At 34.2% G+C, this 21644-nt stretch overlaps 1 protein-coding gene across 1 annotated transcript in view; it reads left to right on the top strand.

The window, feature by feature from the left end:
* EYS (eyes shut homolog) overlaps window positions 1-21644 on the top strand; it is a 1629530-nt gene that overhangs the window by 600695 nt on the left and 1007191 nt on the right.

Here is a 21644-nt window from a genome sequence, read left to right as displayed (position 1 = left end):
GCAACCTTTTAGTGTATGGTTAATGCTCCAACCAACTGAATCACACAGGCTAGAGCAGACAGTCATAAATTTACAAAGTGATTCCCTCGTTATTTCAAGTACAAACTTGGCACAGTATATAGTTATTACAATATTGTTGATTGTACTTTCTATGCTGTGCTTTTCTATCATTGGGACTATTTTATAAGGACCCATTTGTACTTTGTAATCCCTTCATCGTTTTCACCTGGCTCCTCAGTGCTCCTCTTCTCTGGCAAATATCAGTCTGTTCTCTGCATCTTCGAGTCTGTTTCTAAACATTACTAGTTTTTATTATTCCCAACATCTATCGTGTTATCAAAAATATATGTATGAATAAGAGTAGAGCAACATCTCCAAATTACCAGTCCATGGAATCATATAGATAGCAACTCATCCCTGTCTATATATTAATAGGTATAGCAAATGAAGAATACTAAAAAGCAATTCTTTATTCTTTTATAATTAATAACAGTTTATTATTTAAGTTTTAGGGCTCTCTGAAATTTTCCCACAAATTTCCACTATGCTTAAATTTCAGAAGTCTCAGCAATGGATACAATGACTATCTTAACTCAATTTTTAAAGAGTCACTCTAAAGAAAGCTTATGAAAAATTTAAAAGAAAATTGTTAAATTTTATACTACTTGAGAAAATTTACAGATGGGCCAGGATAAATTCTCAACATAGCATATTTTAATATATCAAATAAGAATTGCATTTTATTGACCATAACTTATATTCTTTGATAAGAAACATGTTAGGAAAATGAATGTTTTTGCTGGAATATTAAATCTCTTTAGGTGATCTGTGTATCCTAAGTTACTGAACTACCTACATGTGCTCATCTCTAAACTCATCAGTAAACTACTGGAGTTAACATAGTTTAGTGTTTACACAGTTTCAAGACATTAAAAAGCAAATTGGTCTAGGGATGTAATTTGAATGCTGACTGGAACCTGCCTTCTGCCATTCCTGGCACAGTTTAGAATTTAACTGCCTTCTTTATTTCTGATTATTCTTCCCCCAAAGCAGAGTCAACAGCTTTAGCTACAGATGGGGCTCTGTATGGCAGTCAGAAGACCCAGATGCCACACTCTGGAGCATGTTTTGCCAACTGCATCTGATTCCTTTGCTGCCGGTGTAATTGGCATTCATGGAGATGCTTGGCCTGCTTTTCTTATGGGACCCTGCAAAGTAGACTTTCAAGCATCATGAAGGTTTGCCCCCAGCTGAACATGTGAATTTTGTTTCTTTTCCTCAGTTTATAATTTATGCAAAGTTGTACTACATGCCTTAAATTAGGAAACTATGCATCAACATTTTCTATGCTTTTTCTGAGGATGTTTAAGAAAATTTAAAGGATATAACTGAAAAAAGTTTGAAATGGAATGAATATAAGTAAAAAAAATCTATATTGTTCTATATGTGTTTAACTCATTGAATGAAAACTACAAAGTTCTGGTGTATTATGGGAGATTTCTCTTTTTTTTTTCTTTCTTTTTGTTTGCTTAGCTTATGTACAGAGGCAAAAATACTAATAATAAATGTAAAATAACTGCTAATTTAAAATAACTCATTGCAGAATTTTAATCCAAGAAACAGCAATTTATGTGTAATAGTCACTTTGAGCAAAGGAAGTGTTTTTCCTTTATGAATACCTGAGGTCTGAATAACATATATATTGGTATGTGGTTCTGTCACCTCCCTTTTTGATAGCTACACCATATTTTATTTTATGGATATAGTATAATGACCACTGAGGCAATTTTTAATATTTATAATTATAAACTATTTTGGGGAGAAATTAATTACATATGCCTCTTGACATGCCTATGCCTGTATATTTATACAATAAATTCCTGGAAGTGCATTGGTGGATCAAAGTATGCGTGCATTCAAATTTTGGACAGATTTTATCTAATTATCTATTGGAAAGTTTTAATATTACGTTCACAAAAGCAATTAATGAGACTATTTATACCAAGCACTTCGAGTTTATGTCATTTTCTGCTAGAACAAAATCTCTTAGTGAGGCTTTATACATGTCCATTTTATATGTGTAAGAACCAAGACAGATATTTTCAGTAGGTAAGGCAAAATCAATGTTAAAGAGCGGTGGGCCCCATGCCAAGTAGGGACATGCAGGAGGTGGCCAGTCGATGTTCTCTCTCAACAATGTTTCTATCTCTCTCTCCCTTTCTCGTTTCCTCTCTCTCTATAATCAATTAAGGAAAAAAATAATAAAATAAAAGGGAAGGAAAAATCATCCCTGTTTCTTGTAGTGAGAGGCTCTTACAGAACTTGTGATGTGGTATTATATTATCTGTAGACAAGTGAAAAACTAAACGGTATTCAAAAACCATTTTTTGAACGAATAAATGAACTCTCTACTTGACTGAAGCTGTGTTGTAAACAGAAAAGAAAGAAGTGAATTAAAATACAGTTTTATCTGACACCATGATATTTTTCAGAATAAATAAAGTTCCTGGTTGTTTCCCATCTGTAAAAAGATCCCTATGTGCTCAGCCGCTGTGGCTCACTTGTTGAGTGTCAACCCCTGCACCAGAGGTCACCAGTTTGATTCCCGGTCACCAGCACATGCCCAGGTTGTGGGCCCAGTCCTTAGTGGGGGATGTGCAGGAGGTGGCCAGTCGATGTTGTCTCTCATCGATGTTTCTGTCTCTCTCCTCGTCCCTTCTTCTCTTTCTAAAATCAATAAAGAAAAATTATTTTAAAAATGTAAAGCAAAAACAAAACAATCAGATATACTGAGAAATCTTTCACTAGAAATGAAGTGAAAACCGTTGGTCATTGTTTGCCTCAGATCTGATGTTGCATGTGAGGGCAATGAGTATGACAGGCATGAAATGTAGACTCAGGAATATGGGTTTTGCTACTAAAATTACTTAGTGTTGAACTGTAGCAAAAAGGTAACAAACAGTTGCCCAAAGAGGGAAAGAATATAAATGTGGTTCTCTTTTTTTATATAAAGTCTGTATTTTCATTGTTTTCTGAAATTGCCATTAATCTGAATTACATGCTGTGTTATTTTTAAAAAGTGATTTGATATAATCAAATACACAGAGCCCCTGCATTTTTCTCACTTCTTTTCAGTAGCCTATTTTTTTGTAACTGTTTCCTTTTGGGGGAGGGAGTTGGTAGAGCAGTATCTTAAGAGAAACGGCTTCTTCATAAGGCAATCAATTGTTCTTAAGGTTTTTTTTTTGTTTTGTTTTGTTTTGTTTTTACATACAGTAATGCAGGAAGGAAAATCTTCTATATAAATTTAGAGGAGTTTTGGCAATGGAATTGACCCATGTAACTACCGGCAAAATCAAGATGACAGCATACCCAGCACTCCAGAAAATGTCCTTAAGGCCATTCATAGTTAATTTCCTGCCTTCCTTCTGCTATGTGTTCGTCTTTTAAAAACTGCACTTTTGCTATCAACTTTTGGTAAATTATTAAAAACAAACACAATGCATTCATTTTTCAGTATGAAAAGTAGATGAGTATTTACGTATCGTGTTCATTTTAACAGAGTTTTCATGGCATTGTTTCTAATTTGCCTTATGTGTATGGACAGATGACATACTGATATCATTCCTGTTCCAAACATGAAAAAACCAGAGCTCTTTGGATTAACTGATTTTTCAATGAGATGCGACTGACAGAAGCAATGTAGAATTTAGAACTTCTTTCTCCAGTACTCAACACTTCCCGTTATTTACGATCATCACCTGCCATTCTTTGTCATCTCAGTGATAAAACAGTTGTTCAATGCCATGCTTTTACTTATACTGAGAAGTTCCAAATATCTCCAAGTAGCTGGGAGTTTGTATTTTAGTTTTGTTTGAGGTCACTTGATAGATTTTTTTTTTCCCTAATAAGCATAAATGTTGAAGTTGCTTTGAGTACAAGTAATTCTCAATTCTCTAAAACTATTTTTGTCATGCAAAATATAGAAAAATATCTTAAAATAATGTGCACATTTCCTGAATGTACCTTAAAATATTAAATGTTACAAGTATTTTACTCTGAAGATAACATCTTTGTTAAGGTTAACTGAAGTGGATACAGACAACAGACCTCCAGATTGTTAGATGCTTTTGAGAATATTAACTATTTAACTGTCTTAGGTGTGTTTCATTAAGTTTATTTCCTTTTACATATTTGGTTTTCTAAATAATTTGTGGATATTTCTAAAGAATGCCCTGAGGTTCACTGATTTCCAAAATAACAGAATAATTGATATGTGGAAAAGCCTTACCCAAAAGTTAGATATCCCTTTCACTCAAAAAATGTTTGTGTGTGCAAAGTTACCCTGTTACATTGTACTTTCAATTTTTCACGCAGAATCTGTTTAAAAGATGTCTGTTTGAACATTTCTGTATCTCTTGCAAAGCTATACTAGAAACTATGGCCCGTTATGTTTCCCAATGTCCCATATTAAAGAGCGGAGCATACAATTTTTCTTAAACTTCAGTATCAAAAAGTATTATTCCTCTACAGAGGAAAACATATACTTTATTTTGTCAGAAATTGTAACATGTATAGCCTAAATATTCCTCATGTTGAAGCAGTGGCGATCAGGTCCAGATTTGTTGTCTGGCAAAATCGAAGAATGAGTTCATGACAAAGGGGTAAGTGAAAGGAAAATTTTATTTGAAAGATAGACAAACTCCCTGCAGCAGGGATGAGACCCAAGTGGGTTGCTAGGGAGGCTCCTTTATCTGGGGGTAGATATACACCTTGCTAGCCTGCAATTGGTCCTTTCAAGGAATTCTACTTTAGTAACATCCATACATGTTAAAGCTTGTGTTTTCCACCTGGCTGGGTTTAGCCCTAGGTCATCCAGCTCTAAATTCATATTACACTTCTGGAAAAAGCATATGTGGGCATCACTGATTTAAAAAGCTTGTCCTGCCTGACTGGTGTGGCTCAGTGGATTGAGCATCATCCCATGCACTGAGAGGTCCCCAGTTCCATTCCTGGTCAGGGCACATGCCGGGGTTGTGGGCTCAATCCTGGTGGGGGACATGCAAGAGGCAGCTGATTGATGTATCTCTCTCACATCAATGTTTCTATCTCTCTCTAAAAAATCAATAAAAAATATTTAAAATAATAATAATAAATAATAATAAGCTTGCCCTATTAGGTGAATTGGGGCAGATCTGATTAGCAAAGATAGATATTATTCCATAACTTTCCCTAGTTGGAAGTGGACAGATTCTGATTTAAAAACAGACATTGATTAGATACTCCTGACATTGGCACAGAAGCTTCACTCCCAGGGAAGAGACAGTTTATTTGGGTGTGGTTAAGAACAAATAAAATAGCCCCAGGTATCTAGAGGGACCTTTGTGGTTTCCCTTTTTATTATAATTTCCACTTCTCCCCCCAGGCATGAAGTGAGGAGGAGGGGAAACGCCCTTGAACAACCCTATGCTTGCTTTTGCTTTCTTTTCTTAAATCCAGTTTTGGTTTTCTATAATCATTTATAAAGTAACCTGGCTCTCTGCAAAAGAAACACAGTCTATAGTTTCACAGCTGAACTCATTCAGCAATCTTATTGCCTTGCTCCCAGAAACAAGTAGGTATATTAATTGGAATAGGTCAAACTTGCCCACACTGTATTCTTTAACAGTAAATAACAATTGCTGTTCCCCTCTTGCCTGAAACCAGCCTTTCCAGGTTTTTTTGTTATGTAATTGACCTGTGCTCCTTCTAAGACCTTCTAATTTACACTTCTGCAAATGGGGGCTGGGGCTTCTGACCTTGGAAACGCAATTTCCCATGTTGATTTTAGCTTTATTTTGAGATCTGTAGAGTCCAAATAAACCTCCAAATTAGCTGTACACTAGGCTCTGCTGGTGTGCTGAGCCCCAAATCATCTCAACTTCCTGCGTGTCTCATCTTTCCCTTCTGATGGTCCCGTCCCTCACTGCCTAATCTGCCTCTATTTCCTCAGTGTTTAGTCTTCAAATTTAAAGAAAATCACAATCAATGCATGACTTATTATAAAAAATTAATTACAAATACCATTTTTGAGGGTCTACCTTCTTTCTTTTTCAAAAGCTTAAAACATTATGTTTATACTTACATTTTTCCTGAGCAAGACTGTATCCTTAGATTGAAGGTACTTAAAATATTTTGAGAAGTTAAATAAAATGCTTAACAAAAGAAATTGTTTTTGGTTTACCTCCCATAAAAAACATGAGGATTTCAAACTTGTTCCCTATATTCCTTTACAATTCTCAGGAGGTTATGATTTTATAGTATTGTGGCAGGTCATTAATCCTTCCTAGCTTTATACAGTGATTGAGAATACAGCTATTGTTTTAGCATTCACCATAAACTTAGAATAAAAAAAATGGATATAAATGGCTCTCAAATATTTTTCAATTGAAAATTAATTTAAAAGGAGAACACAGCTGACTTTTCAGGGAATATATATACCTGATACTGGTATTCTCTCAATGTTTTAAACACATCTACCTACCCTTTTCCCTCTCCCATGCCCCTTCTCTCAGGCCCCTAAGACACAGATATCCGCTTATAATAGCCTATAAAACGTCTTTCTCACTACCTCGTCCACCATCATAGATATATATAATATAGACTTGGAGTTGCAGTTTTGTTTATTTATTTGTTTGCTTTAAGTCAGTTTCCCTTGCTAGACTTATAAAGAAGTGCTCTATTTCGTTAGAAGGCTACTGTACCCCAAGCATCCTGTATGCTTTAAGACACCTGTTTCGTTGCGTAAATGAATTAATTACTCTTTCTGCTATTAATGTTATAACATAGAAATGTGCATATACCTAGCCATTTAAAAATATTTATGTTGACTTGTGAAATTTTTTGAACATCTACTAAATACTATTGTCCTGATTGCCACAAACATGCTTACTTTTAGAATGTTGTTGAACATTTGTCATACTAATTTTAACCCATGGATCCCTTTCTAGCTCCAACTGTAGAGGCAGACACATTTTGTTATTTACTTTATTTAAATTGACTTAATGTTGATTATTTTCTTTTAGAGAAAGAGAACCCTTTAAAAGGAGAAATTTTTCTTGTCTAGCCCTTCTTGACTATTAAAATCAAGTTGACATTGTTTTTTCAGAATCTGCATTTTTGTTCCCTTATTTCGAGAATCCCACATTCTTTCTGCTAATTTGGATTTTCAACTTGGGCTTCAATCTCTTTTGTTGTAATATATCTTTAGTGGATTGATTATTTCTTCTGTGGTCACGTGAATTCATTTTAGTTTTTCTTGTTTCAGTAAACTGGCATAGATCTGTGTTCAAATTCTAGCCCTACCTTTTTTCTGAAAACTTTTAAGTATATATTTGGTGCAGTTTTTTATTATAAAAAAAATGTGCAGAAAATACTAAATGTTTTCATATAATCCCCTTTCCTCTTCAAACACACAGTTTCTCTAGTTATTAAAAATTATATTAATATGGTATCTCCTATAATTAACATCTTACATAGTGTGTTACATTCATTATCACTGATAAACCAATATTGATACATTACTACTACTTATAGTTCATAGTTTATATTAGGCTCCATTCTTTGTGTTCTATAATTCTGTAGGTTTTGACAAATGTATAATTTCATGCATTCACCATTTTAATATAATACAGAACAGTTTCACTGCCTTAAAAATGCTCTGTGCCCATATATTCATTGTTCCTCTCCTAACACTTGGCAACAATAAGAATGTCACATAGATAGAATTATATAGTGTGTAGTTTTTTTTTCAGACTGGCTTTATTCACTTAGTGACATACATTTTGTTTCCTTTAACTTTTTATAGCTTGATAACTCATTTCTTTTTATTGCTAAATACTCCTTTGTATAGCTATACCACAGGGTGTTTTTTGTTGTTGTTGTTGTTTGTTTGTTTTAAGGACAGCTTAGTTGATTCCAAATTTTGGAAAATATAAATAGGCCTCTATAAAGGTCCATAGGCAGCTTTGTGTGTATTTATGTGAGTGTGTGTGTGTGTGTTTGTGCATAGATTTTCAACTTATTTGAGTTAAAATCTAGGAATGTGATTGATGTATCTTATGTTAAGCCTACACATGTTTAGCTTTGTAAGAAATTGCCAGACTGTCTTCCAAAGCAAGCGTACCATTTTGCATTCCCACCAGCGAAAGGTCTGCTGCCTGTATTCCCTGCCAGCATTAGGTGTTATCAGTATTTAAAATTTTACTCATCCTGAGAGGTGTGTTTCATTTGAAATTCCTAGTGATATATGATGCCAAGTATCTTTTCACATGTATGTATATCTGTCATTTGTATATCTTATTTGATGAAGTATCTGTTCAAATATTTTGTCCATTTTTAAATGAGTTACTGAGATTTAAGAATTCTTTGTATATTTTAGTAACATCAGATATATGTTTTGCAATGATTCTTTTCTCAGTTAGTGCTTAGTCTTTCCATATTCTTAACAGTATCATTTTCAGAGAAGAAGTTTTTAGTTTTAATGAAGTCCAGTTTATCATGTTTTCTTTTATAAATCACAAAAGTGGTGTTGTATTTAAAACGTTCATCACGTTGAGTTTCTCCAATGCTGTCCTTTGGAAGTTGTACAGGTTTTTATTTTACATTTAAACCTATGAATCATTTTTAACCCTGTGTTTGTTTGTTTCTTCTCCTTGTGTTCTTTAGCAACTTGGAGTCTTTATTGAGAATCAGTACCATTAGCTTTAAATCAAGAAGTATGGTACTTACTTTTCAGTCTTGTTGAAATAACATGCACATGGTTCCTAATATAGTGTTTTGTGTATAGGAAGAATTCACAAATATTATTTTTTTCTGCTTCACATTCCTATACATAATGCCACTCCCCAGCATTTCTAAAAGCCTTTTTTCTTTAGAACTTTCCAGCCAAATTTAGGGAGCTATAGAACTCTCTAATGGAATTTTTACTACCCCTTGTCAACAGACCAAAGTTTATTTTTAGACATTATTTGCCTGGATTGTTGTCACATGTGCTGGAATTAAAGTTCAATCTTACGTGCTAATGCTGGTATATTAACACATCATAATGTCACCATTTATCAGGATTCATTTTGGCAGACATGGGAAAGGAGTCGTTTTTCTTGAAGATACCAAAGAAAGAATGTCAGTGGTTTTATATGTCTTGAGATATTTATCAAAAAGGAAATGCAAAGGCAGGTGAGGAGATATGCACAAAATTCCAAGTTAATAAATTAAAGACCACATACAATGACATTTAAAAAAAATTTTGCCCTGGCCGGTTTGGCTCAGCGGTTAGAGCGTCGGCCTGTGGTCTGGAGAGACCCAGGTTCGGTTCCCGCTAAGGGCACGTACAATTATTGTGTTCTACATTGCAGTTTGTCCCTGGCCCTGGTTGGTCATGTGGATGGCAGCCACTCGATGTGTCGATGTTTCTCTCTCTCTCTCTCTTTCTCTTTCTCCCTCCCACTCTATCTGTACAAAAAATGGAAAAATGTCCCTGGGTGAGGACAAAAAAAAAAAAAAAATTAAACCTAGAAAATCAAACAAACTAGATTTAAAAAAAATAAATAAATACATAAAATTGAAAACAATATTTGGGAATAACAAAGCAAATTTAAAGGTAGTGTTTCTGCCCAGCCGGTGTAGCTCAGTGGTTGAGCGTCGACCCATGCGACAAGAGATCATCAGTTCAATTCCCAGTAAGAGCACATGTCCAGGTTGTGGGCGTGATCCCCAGGGGGAGGGATGCTGAAGGCGGCCAGTCGATGTTTTCTCTCATTGATGTTTCTATTTCTCCCTCTCTCTTCCTCTCTCTCTAAAATCAATAAAAATAATAAAAATAGTAAATTGATAGTTGCTTAAGTTAAAACACATTCTAAAATTACTACCATTTTACTCACCCCTCCATGTTAATGTTTTGTCATTATTTTTATGCATGTTTGTATGTGTCCCTTAAATTGCTATTGTAAAAGAAAAGGACTTTAAGTCTGAAATCAACACAATCTATAGACATAAAAATATCCATAGTTCATAATTGAATCTATTTACATCCAATCCCTTCTATTCACATGAAATGTCTGGCATATAGGCACAAATCTACATTCCTAAATTTAATTTAATTATTGTGTTCTACATTTCAGATGCTACAAAACATAATGCTGATCAAGTGAGAATTAAATGATTGAAGATAAAAAAAAAGCAATTCGACTTATATGATCAATATTATGCTTCATAGTATCTGAAATTATTTCCCTAGTTGTGTCATATTCTGTATGCTAATGTGTCTACGTGCCAACAAACTACTTTATGGTGGCAAAGTGATGGTAGCCTCCTGGCTTTACATATATACCCCATGGCATCAAATGAGAGAGAGAGACAGCACCATTTCTGGAGTCTGCCTCATTAATATGAGAAAGGATGCACCCTATTTTCATATGTAAATCTATAAAACATTTTAGTGTCTGATTTAATGTACTTTATTATATTCATCTATATCCTCCTAAACTTTTTGACTTGTATTGTATCTAATGTCCATGCTAAATCAGTGCGAATTAGTTTAGTCCTGGGTTCCCAAACAAAATCTTCAGGAGACCAATAAACTTGGTTGCACATGAGAACCACTTAGAAAATGCTAAGACCTGCTCCCGACACTGACAGGTTCAGATTTAATCAGCCTTGGGTGCAATCTGAGCTCCAGGATTTTCAAAAGCTAACAAGTGATTTTGACATGTAGCTGGAGTTAAAATTCACTGTCTTAGGGCAATCAGACTCACACTTGGCATGGATTATCAGGATAGGATCAATTTCCAATTCAGTGTGTAACAAAATGAAGCATGTAGATGCCTGAATAAAATTAGTTATATGAAGAAATTGGCAAGGGAGAATGGGTGCTAACATCCACACTACTTTCCCAGTTCAATATTATAGCATCTATAATCTGAAATTAAAAATGAAAAGATTTCGGCATGAAAAAAATCAGGTTATATATCTAAAGTTTAGGAGGATATAGATGAATATAATAAAGTACATTAAATCAAACACTAAAATGTTTTATAGATTTACATAGGGAAAATAAGCAAACATTTTAAAATTTCATTATATTTGTAGTCTCTGCTAATAAAAACTTTATAAATAAAATAAAAATGAAAAAACAGTAAACTAAGATTTTCATTTATGTTAGAGGACTCCTTTATTTCTATTAAAATGATCATAATACCTGGTGTTGGGACCACTATTATCCTTGAAAACATTAATATACTGCGTGGCTTTAATAGCAGGTATAGCAACCACTTTTCAATGGAGACATTGAAGGATTTTATTAAAGTTGAAATGTGTGAGAAAAGGGTAAACATTTTATTTAATTCATTGTTACAAATAAAATATAAATTGGTGGCTTACTGAATAAATTCCTGATGAAAAGGAATATAGAAAAATAAGATTCAATAAGGAGACAACAAACTAAAAAGCTCAAATGATGAGACCTTAACCAAAATGGTGAGTTGGCCAGCAGCACAATGTCTCAGGCAGCTGAAGAATGGATGAGAGAGGATGAGCTGGTGGAACTCCATATCTAAGAATTTTATATACTTCACAATTTCACATTTCAGCAGCACTGTGATTAGCATATTACTAAATATTCTGAAGTTCAACACTGGATGTAATGTAGGCATCAATAGAGTAGTACTTACATATTTAGTGTCATTGAATTTCAAACATTTCCTTGGGGAAATTTGGAAGAAAATATTAAACTCTAACTTTACTACTAAAAATTAGAGTTTATTTTTATATTTGGAGCAAAATGAATTAGCGTGTATTTATTGATAGCTGGTGCATGTCTGGCACTCAAAGAAAAACACTAGAAGATTGTTTTAATTTACTCACAGTTGAGTTCTGGAAAGCAAAATGCTCCTTCAGCAGCTTGATACGTGCAATTTCCCAGGTTTTGATACCACATTTGTCAAAATTGGTCCTATTTCTTCTACCATGCAACTTTTCTAGTTAACAAGTCAACTTGACTTTGCACTTACTCATTGCTGAATGCATCCCAATAGGAGTAAAATCATTGGTGTCAAGCTACAAAATCTTTACAGAAGAGAATCTTTGCATCACTTTATAGGAAGTCAAATATCTTATTGCTGAACATATGTAAAGAAATAATAAGCCAGCTGCATCACTTTATAGGGAGTCAAGTATCTTATTGTTGAACATACGTAAGGAAATAATAAATTTTCCTCCAATAAATACCTCAAACTCTTCATATAACCCAAATTAAATTTATTTCTATGACCTCATTAATGACATAGTAATCTGAAAATTCTACGATGTCAAATTCATAATTACCTAGGGTGACTTTCCTTGTATCCTTTTAAAAAAATGTTTTTATTGATTTTTTAGGGGGAGAGAGGAAGGGAGAGAGAGATAGAAACATCAACCAGCTTCCTCCTGCATGACCCCTACTGGGGATCGAGCCTGCAACCAGGGCATGTGCCCTGACCCAGAATCAAACCCGGACCTCTCAGTCCATGGGAGGACAATCAATCCACTGAGCCACACCAGCAGGTATCCTTTTTATGTGAACAACAACAAACTATAAAGAAGAGGAAGACAGCACTAGTCCTGCCGACAAGGGAACAGCATCTTCCACCTTCCAGAAATATTGGGAATATAAGTAAAATATAGTGTGATAGGATCAGATTGAAAAACATGTAACCCTACAGAGCTGTGTGTCCTAAAAACCTTTTCAGCATAATGGCGGAGAATCTGGAGAAGCACTAATCTTATTTTCTATTTTAGAAGTATAAGGGCTAGAGGCAAGAATATTTTCCACCATTGTAGGTCTACCACATGAAGAAGTTGCTGTTCTGGGAAGCTTCAGGATTTATGCCAAACCTATTCCAGGAGAAACCTGGCAGGCAGAAAGGGGGTTGTCTCTGGTACAGCAATGGTTTTCTCTCCAATGTTGTGCTCAGCGTTTAGAGCATTGGGCTGTGGACCAGACTGAAGGGTCAAAGGTTTGATTCCCACTCAAGGGTACATACCTGGGTTGCTGGTTCTATCCCCACCCCAGTTGGGGTTGTGTGGGAGGCAACCAATCAATCTGTCTCTCTCACATCTCTCTCTCTCTCTCTCTCTCTCTCTCTCTCTCTCTCCCTCCCTACCTCCCTCCTTTTTGTCCACTCTATCTTAAAAATAATCAATGGAAATATATCCTCAGGTAAGGATTAACAAAAGAAAAAAGAGAGAAGAGAAATACCAGAAAGGAAGGTATACACATTTATTTCTTTATTTGGTGATGATGCCAAGTTAAGCAGAAAGTAAATTGATGGGATACTCTCACCAATCTGAGAGATGCTCTGCAAAGCAAAAAATGAAATGAAATGTATAATAATCACACTTTTAATAAGTGATGTTAAAATGATTGACCATCCACCGGGTGGACATGAGGAGATCCAACGAAAACTCACTCATCTTCTTTACGTGCAGATACCATGCTTAGGCAGACCTCTATACATAAAAGATGAAAGAGAACAAATAAAAGAATAAACAAGAACCATGGACTGTTAACTCATGCTTTAGAATAAAAGGAACCTTCAAAATTAAGACAGAGTGAGAATCACTGTTTGAAAAAAAGTTGTTTTATTCTAAAGATATTGCATGCTTTTAGTAAAAACTTTACTACTACAGAATTATATCAAAAAATAGAATTTTTCATTTTCCATCAACCCACTCTTCAATATATCTATATTTAATAATAATAGTCTTAATCAAAGTGCCCATTATATCCAGGTATGTCTTTAAATATTTTATAGGTAATAGTTAATTTAGTTCTTATTTGAGGAAGATATTTCATCACCCCCATTCTTTGGGAACAGGGACTTTGAGAAATAACTTACTCAAGTTTGCACAACTACTATAAGGCATTTGAATCTAGAACACCTGATGCTCTGAGTACATGTTTTTACTCTATACTCCTTATTGTCTCTTGTGCTTCCAAAGATTTTATATATATATACGGAAGTGCATATATGCTAATATATAACACAGTTGAAATCAAGTTTATATATTATAGTTTAAATGTTATATAATGGCATTTTGAAATGAGTATTTTTCTAACTCATCACATAAAAATATGTTATTTGGTTTAATTATTCTAGATTCTGTAGCCAGTGCCCTCTTACTATCATTTATGTTCTTTCAAATTTTTTTTTTCTGTTTTAAGCAACAAAACAGAAAAGCACTTTGAAGACATATGTTTGTGCTCTTACATGCATATATTTCTAGAAGTAAAATAAAAGCATTTGGCAGTCACTCATGGGGAATGCATTATAGGTTCAATTCCCCAGGAATCAAACCCTGAGATGAAAATTGGCATGCTGGAAGTTTACTGTGGAGTGCTTTTGAAATGTGTGCTGTGTTTTTGTATATCATTTATATCACAGTGAAGCTTTTGAAAAAGAAAGGAAAACATCTGTGGGAGAATTAAAGATGTAGAGTGAGACAGAGCCGAAGATGAATTGCAGTGCAAAAACAATGAAAACTCTGCAATCCAACTGGGAGCTCTAGAGAGGGATGACCTAGTAGAGTTGTTTCACACTGAGGAACTGTAACTCATCCTTTGTGCCCTGCATCAACCAAACATTGAGGGTGAGTTGTCCCACAGAAAAGGGAGTGACTTTGAGTAAAACACTTCTTTCCATTTGAGGGTAATTATAGCTATCAGCACCAACATTCCCAGGAGTTGGGGAAATGAAGATTTCAGTCCTAGGTTGAATGCATCCACTAGCACTTGTAGCTAATAATACAATAGTGTGCACTTTGAAATATGTTGACTAGCTATCTCATGTTACGTGTTCTAACCACAACTCACACATATACACTCACACATGCACATACATATCACCAAAACAAAAAACCACAGAGAATTTTTTGAAGGACATGAGTATGTTTGCTACCTTGATAATGGTGATGATATCAGGTGTATTCATATGGCCAAATTTGTCAAGATATACTACTCATTGAGCCCTAGCTGGTTTTGCTCAGTGGTTAGAGCGTCAGCCCATGGACCAGAAAGTCCCGAGTTCATCCCCGGCCCTGGTTGGGGTCGTGTGGGTGGCCACTACTCAATGTGTCTCTCTCACATTGATGTCTCTTTCTCTCTCTTCCTCCCTTTCTCCCTCCTGCTCTATCTGAAAATAAATGCAAAAATGTCCTCAGGTGAGGATAAAAAAAAAAAAAAAAGATATACTCATCGAAAATGTACAACATTTTTGTGTAAAACAATTACATATCTTAACATTATACTCCTTTATAAGTGTAAATAAACAAACAAATAAATGAAACCATACCATCCACCCTCAGATTCATATACTTTTTGTAAGTTCTGCAAAATGTTACTTTAGAATTCTGGTTAGCCTCTTTTTCTGCAATAAATTATAAGAAAAAGTTCCATATGATAAATTATAGCACTTATCCCTTCTGCTGGTCCACAGGCCATCACTAGTAAACTTCATCTTCCCCCTCCACTACCCACTTTACATCCCTTTACCATCAACTAGTATCCCTCTGGGCCTGCTCTAACCCTAATTCATCAGCTGGGGTTTGTCCTAAAATTTATAAGACATCTTTGCCATCACATTCGAAGCAAACCTACGAATGCCTCTCATACTGAAGAGGCCATTCAGTCCCATGGCTCAAAAGGCAAGTTTACGTGCTCTTCGTACTCTTCGGCCTGAACCTGTTACTATGTTTTCTGTTCTGGGACTGATGCAAAGCTGCCAGGCATCTGTATCCTTGAGTGAGTGGGACAGAGCAATATTTCTGCCATTAGAAACGGATAGGCCTACCAAGTGTCTGGCTGCCTCGTGACACCACAAAACTCCGACATCCACCAGCAACACAATGAGGAATGACAGACCGAATAAAAAGGTCCTTTATAAATTAATATTAAAGTAGAAATTCTTGAATGTATTTAGAGTATACACTCCATAATTCGCTCTTTACCCTTAAAATAACATATCGAAGGAAGACTTGTTTTCCATCCATCAAGTTCTTTGTAGGTAATCTCACTAGTAGGATTTTCTACTTATTATTTTCCCATTCAAATATTCTTAGACTCTATAAATATGTAAGAATATATAATAACATGAAGTGTGGTTATTGTTTGTTTCTAATAAATTAACTTCATATTTTAGTTCAAAAAAAAACAAAGGCCAATATTAATCTTATTTGATCCTAAACTATTTCTGAAAATATTTGTTAAACTGCCCCTTGAATTTTTAACAGAAGCCTTGATTTTTCTGCAAAATTCCATATTTGAATTTCCTTTTTTTAAAAAAATCCTCTCTCAAAGATATTTGTTCATTACTTTTTAGATAGAGTGGAAGGAAGAGACAGAAACATTGATGTAAGAGAGACACATTGATTAGATGCCTCCCACATGACCCCTACTGGGACAGGGGATCAAACCTGCAACCCAGGTACATGCCCCTGATCAGGAATCAAACCTGCGACCCTTCCATCCAAGGGCCAATGCTCTAACTGCTGAGCCAAATCAGCCAGGGACATGTTTGAATTTCTTACTATATATAGGAAAACATCTTAAATCATTCAATTATGTTTATTTAAGTAACTTACATTAAGTATCCATACCCTGTCTCCCTTTCCAATCCTCATATTGTCTTTCCTATTATACCTGATGGCACCACTTTCTAATACTGAAGCAAAAATCCACCAGCTTTTCACCATTCCTGTCAGTTTATACTAATCATCATTCAGTTTTTCTCAAGCCTTCATTAGAAATGTACATCAAATACAATATACCTAATGAATGCCTTTGTTTAGGTTCTCATAATCTTTTACCATCAATAAAAAGTAGCTTCCTAAATGATTTTTATGCTCTCAAACTCTTCCTATTTTAACCCATCGTCTACTCTATGACTATTTGAGTCTATACTGCCATAGTTAAAAAGAACAAACTTGCACATTTTTAAGAGTAGAAGTAAAATAAGTTAGTTTTACTATTGTTTCTATTGTTTTTAACCTTTTCTTGCTGTCAGTTTTTAGGTCCTCTCTATCTTTTATGTCCACCCATATCAATCTCCACGTGTGTTTTTACATCTTAATATTTTATTGATGTTCCTCTGAGTATGTTTTAATACTGCTTTTCGCTTTTAATGTTCACTAATATAAATCTTTTATTTGAAATAAATTTTATCTGTCTAAATGAGCTACAATGTTTCCACATTTTTCTCCAAGAGAATTACAATGGTTAAACATATAGTAGTGACCATCTCATAATTCATTGTATAATGAACTATATAATTCAAACTATATAGTTTGGTTGATGGTGGACCGGATGATATAAATAAATGAAGGAACAAAGAAGTACATAGATAAAACATTAAAATAAAGAGTGAATAATATAGTTGAGTAACCCATATTTTTTCTTTCTTTTTCTATGCTCCTATTTTTTTAAGACATTAAAACTATAATACTATTTTCTGATCCACTGTCTCATAATTTCTTTTTCACCTTGTAGTTTTGGTTGGAATTTTATTTTGCATACAAGTAATGGCTGCAAAAACAAATGAACTAATTCTTATAAGAAAAGCACTTTTAAGCTATGTATACTGTTAGACTTGTATTTATACATTTATAGCCAAAAAACCGGGTATACTTATACAAAACAGGTTCAAACATAGATAAATGTTGCTAAATAATATTTAGTTCCTGCATATCAATATTTAAAATAATCAAATACAACGGTTAATACTTAGAAACTAGAATCTACTAAGTTTTTAAAATATAATTAATTTCTTTAGTGAATTTTCCATTTTTCCTCTATTTTTTAACAATGACTTCTACTTTATTTTTTATTATTAGCTTTGGTACTTTAAATAAACATTTAAAATTGAAATGTTGTTCTTGCTTAGAAATAATTTAATGTATTTTATGTCAATGAATTTTTGGTTCTCTCACTAGGGAAGACAGCAAATTAGAGTATACTAATCTACCTTTAAGCACACAATCAATTAGTTTTCAAGTGTTGACTACTCGAAATTGTACACTTGAAAAGTCATAAAGTTGTGTTTTTTCTTGTTTGTTTCTTTTAATCCATAAAGTCTCTGCTTCTAGCTGTGAGTTTGGGAAACCCTGCCAGATCACACTGAATTTTGAATTACTTCATGGTACAACCTAAAAAACAGATTGAAACTCTCACATAAAATATATTTTTTCATCCATTCAAGACTAGTTCCTCCGACATGTATAAAAGAAGATTCAAATATATAAATGTGTAGGTCTGAGTATTAGTTATTAGTAGTGACTTTGTTCCTTGAAATGTAATTTTCTAAAAAATACCCATTCATCTCAATAGGCCTCATCTTGGCATCATCAGTACTACTGACATACGGCCAGATGCTTTCTCGAGGATTTGGTCCTTGTAAGGACACCACATGAAATCTTGGGCCACCTGTTATTTGAAAAGATAAAACAAACCTTCAGCACATATGCTAAATAGTCAAGCATTGTAGGTTATTCACAGGAAAGTCTTATAAAGGAATCAGGTTAAAATTATGTACTCATGAAGGAATATAAGAAAAAGAGAAATATAAATATTTCTGCAGCAACCCTAAGAAGTAAAATAACTTCAAATAAAATAAACGCACTGACGCTATTTTGTTCACATTTTGTTATTTCTCATTTTCACATTATTTCACCAAATGTTGAATAGTCTTACAATGGATTTATGTAAAATGGGAAAAAAGGAAAAGAAGGGAGGAAACTAGGAGGAAGGTGTCTGGGTTTCAGTTCTCCAGTGTGCTAACAGCGTCACAAATAGATGAATCACCATTACTTTGGGGCACTTCCAGCTCTCCCTTCTGTATAGTAAGCATGTGGTCACCTCTTCGACCTACTTCAATGCTTTCTTGGAAGAATCAAATTAGAGAATATATTTGATAGTATTAACATATGATGACTTGACAAATACATGAAAAATAACACTAGAAATTGAGGCAATATTCATTCTTGAGATGCATATTTTACTTAGGCATAAATAGAGTAACAAATGCTTTTTAAAATTCTGTGGCAGCACCTAGTAACTAAAAGGTGTGAGCCGGCAGGAGATCACATCTACAACACAAGGCCAGTGTAGAGCAAAATAGCTTTATTGCATGCGCCTGGGTGCAGGCGGGTAGAGCTAAAAAAAAAAAAAAAGCCCAGCAGCCACTTTCGTTGTTTTCTGGCTTTATATAGACACAAACTACAGAAACTACAAAAACACCACGTTAATAAACCCCACATTCTCTTGGTGCCACATAATTGGTGCCGGGGCTGATATAAGCTGTCTCAGAGGTAAAGGAGGAATCAGCTTCAGCAGAGGTCTGGGCCATCATTAATCTCTTTCTTTTTATGGTCCCTCCAGGTTTTCCAAGGCCACCATTAACCCTTAGCTTTATGTCTCCTCTGGGTGTCAGTCCCAGGGTTTTTTTTTTAGAAAACTGCTCGGGTGTTTACGTGCAGGAATAACTGGTCAGAGTGGAGTTTAATTTTGTTAAAACATTATTAACCCTCTCAGTAACCACTGTAGGTGGCTAGGCAATGATGATGTCAGGAACTACAAATACTTTTTATTCATTATTGTATTTAACCTTTACAATTATCTGAGCTTACCTATTTTATTAAGCCCTGTAATCCTCAATTACCCAAAAGAAAGAATTCAGGCAACTCTACATGATTCCAACTGAAGATCACATATTATTCAATATGTATATTTTCAAAATGTTATATACATGAGAGTAAAAATATTTAGAAAATTCTTACATATCGAGGAATTGAAAGCTTAATAGTAGAAGCAAATCATGCAAATATTTATATTACAAGATAGTATATGTGATGATTTCCTAAAGGGTGTGGCAAGCAAATTGAGGGCAAGGTGAAATCCTGTGCAGAATTTATAAAGAAATGATAATATAGTCTTTTGGGGAAATACTCAATTTCATGAAGGGATATAGAAGATAATCAAAGATGAGGGGAGTAACACTATAGTAGCTTTTTTTTAAGTAAAAGCGTGCCCTATAAATAATTATTCTGAGATAATCTAAGCAAATAAGGGCAAATCGCCACCAAAATAATGTCATTATATGTTAGGGAAAAAAATATATAAATGATTTTTATTTACTCTTGAAAAATAACACATTCATAAAATAACTTTTATATTTCAAATCTATGATTTATTTCAGTTTTAAATTTTGCTTTTGGCAAACATACCTTACAAAGAAATATTCAATATGCTTGGTAGTAATCACTTTCTGTACACTAACACATTTTAAAAAATTACCTGTTAAAATCTACCTTTTTTTTTTTAGATTGGATTCAATCTTATAGAACTAGTTAATGCATCATTAATCAGTTATACCTAAAACCATCATGTCCCCTATTCATTTTCGTGTTAATTTAATGGGTATTATATCTACTTAGTATTAGTTTCAGCTACCAGTGCAAGCCAATCATTTAACTATTTCCTCTCACAATATTGGTATTTTCTGTATTCATTAAAAAAGAATGTCCTAGAGATAAACCACAGAACTTAAATGTATGTATGTATGAACAATGGAAATGGACAACAGAGGTGGGGACAGGTGGGGAGGGATAGAGAGGGGGGAATCAGTGGAGGAAAAAGGAGAAATATCTGTAACAAAAATAAATTAAATAATAATAAAAAAAAGAAAATTAAAAAGAAAAAAAGAAAAAGAATGTCCTAGCTATTCCTGGGGCGTTGACCCTGAAAGTTCAGTTATTTATTCTTTCTTTCTTTTCTCCCTTCCTTCTTCTTTCATTTTTTTTCTCCCTCTCTTCTTTTCATTTCTTTTTTCTTTCTTTTCTTTCCCTTCCTTCCTTCCTCCCTCCCTCCCTCTTCCTTCCTTCCTTCCATTTTCTTCTCTACCTTCTTCACCCCTTTTCTTTTTGTTTTTTAGTAAAATATTGCTTATCATTTAGCATGTTGGATTTTTCAGCAATGTAATATTCTTTTCAAATTATCTTATGTATCTAATCTATGAGTAAAGGAATTCTTTTCTGAAAATAATACTTCTAATATCCTCTATGCCTTGTCTCATAATTTGTTACTTGCCAAATAGTACATTTATTTACTCAAGATTTGGAGGTCTGCCTTGTCTACAGACCGACAGGAGTTCTGTCTCCGAACCTGCCCAGTTTTCGGTTGCCTGCCACTCGACCAGTTGATCAACAATCCTCTCATTTACCCCATATCAGCAGGTTTCATGATTGCCTCTCCATTTTGCTTATTTGAGTAATATTGTTATTTGTCAGAATTCTCTCTCCCTTAGTATCAGAACTTAGTAGTAGCCAAGTTTGATGGAAGATGTTCAGCTAAAATGCTATTTGAAGTAAAACATTTCCAAAACAGTGACAGATACTGGACGGTTGAGGGTTAAACTGAGCTGAAGTCTGTGATGTACAGACAAGATCCAAATGCCTTAATTTTATTTGTTTGCTTTCTCTTCAGTTTTTCCACATTATTCATGTTTTTAAATATGTTTAAATATGTTTTTAAAGTTTACAAGAATTGAAACAAAGATGCTTAACATAACAGCATCTTATAA

Source organism: Molossus molossus, unplaced genomic scaffold (assembly GCF_014108415.1).
Source record: "Molossus molossus isolate mMolMol1 unplaced genomic scaffold, mMolMol1.p scaffold_m16_p_8, whole genome shotgun sequence".
Classification (NCBI taxonomy): Eukaryota; Metazoa; Chordata; class Mammalia; order Chiroptera; family Molossidae; genus Molossus; species Molossus molossus.
This window is presented reverse-complemented; position numbering and strand designations above follow the sequence as displayed.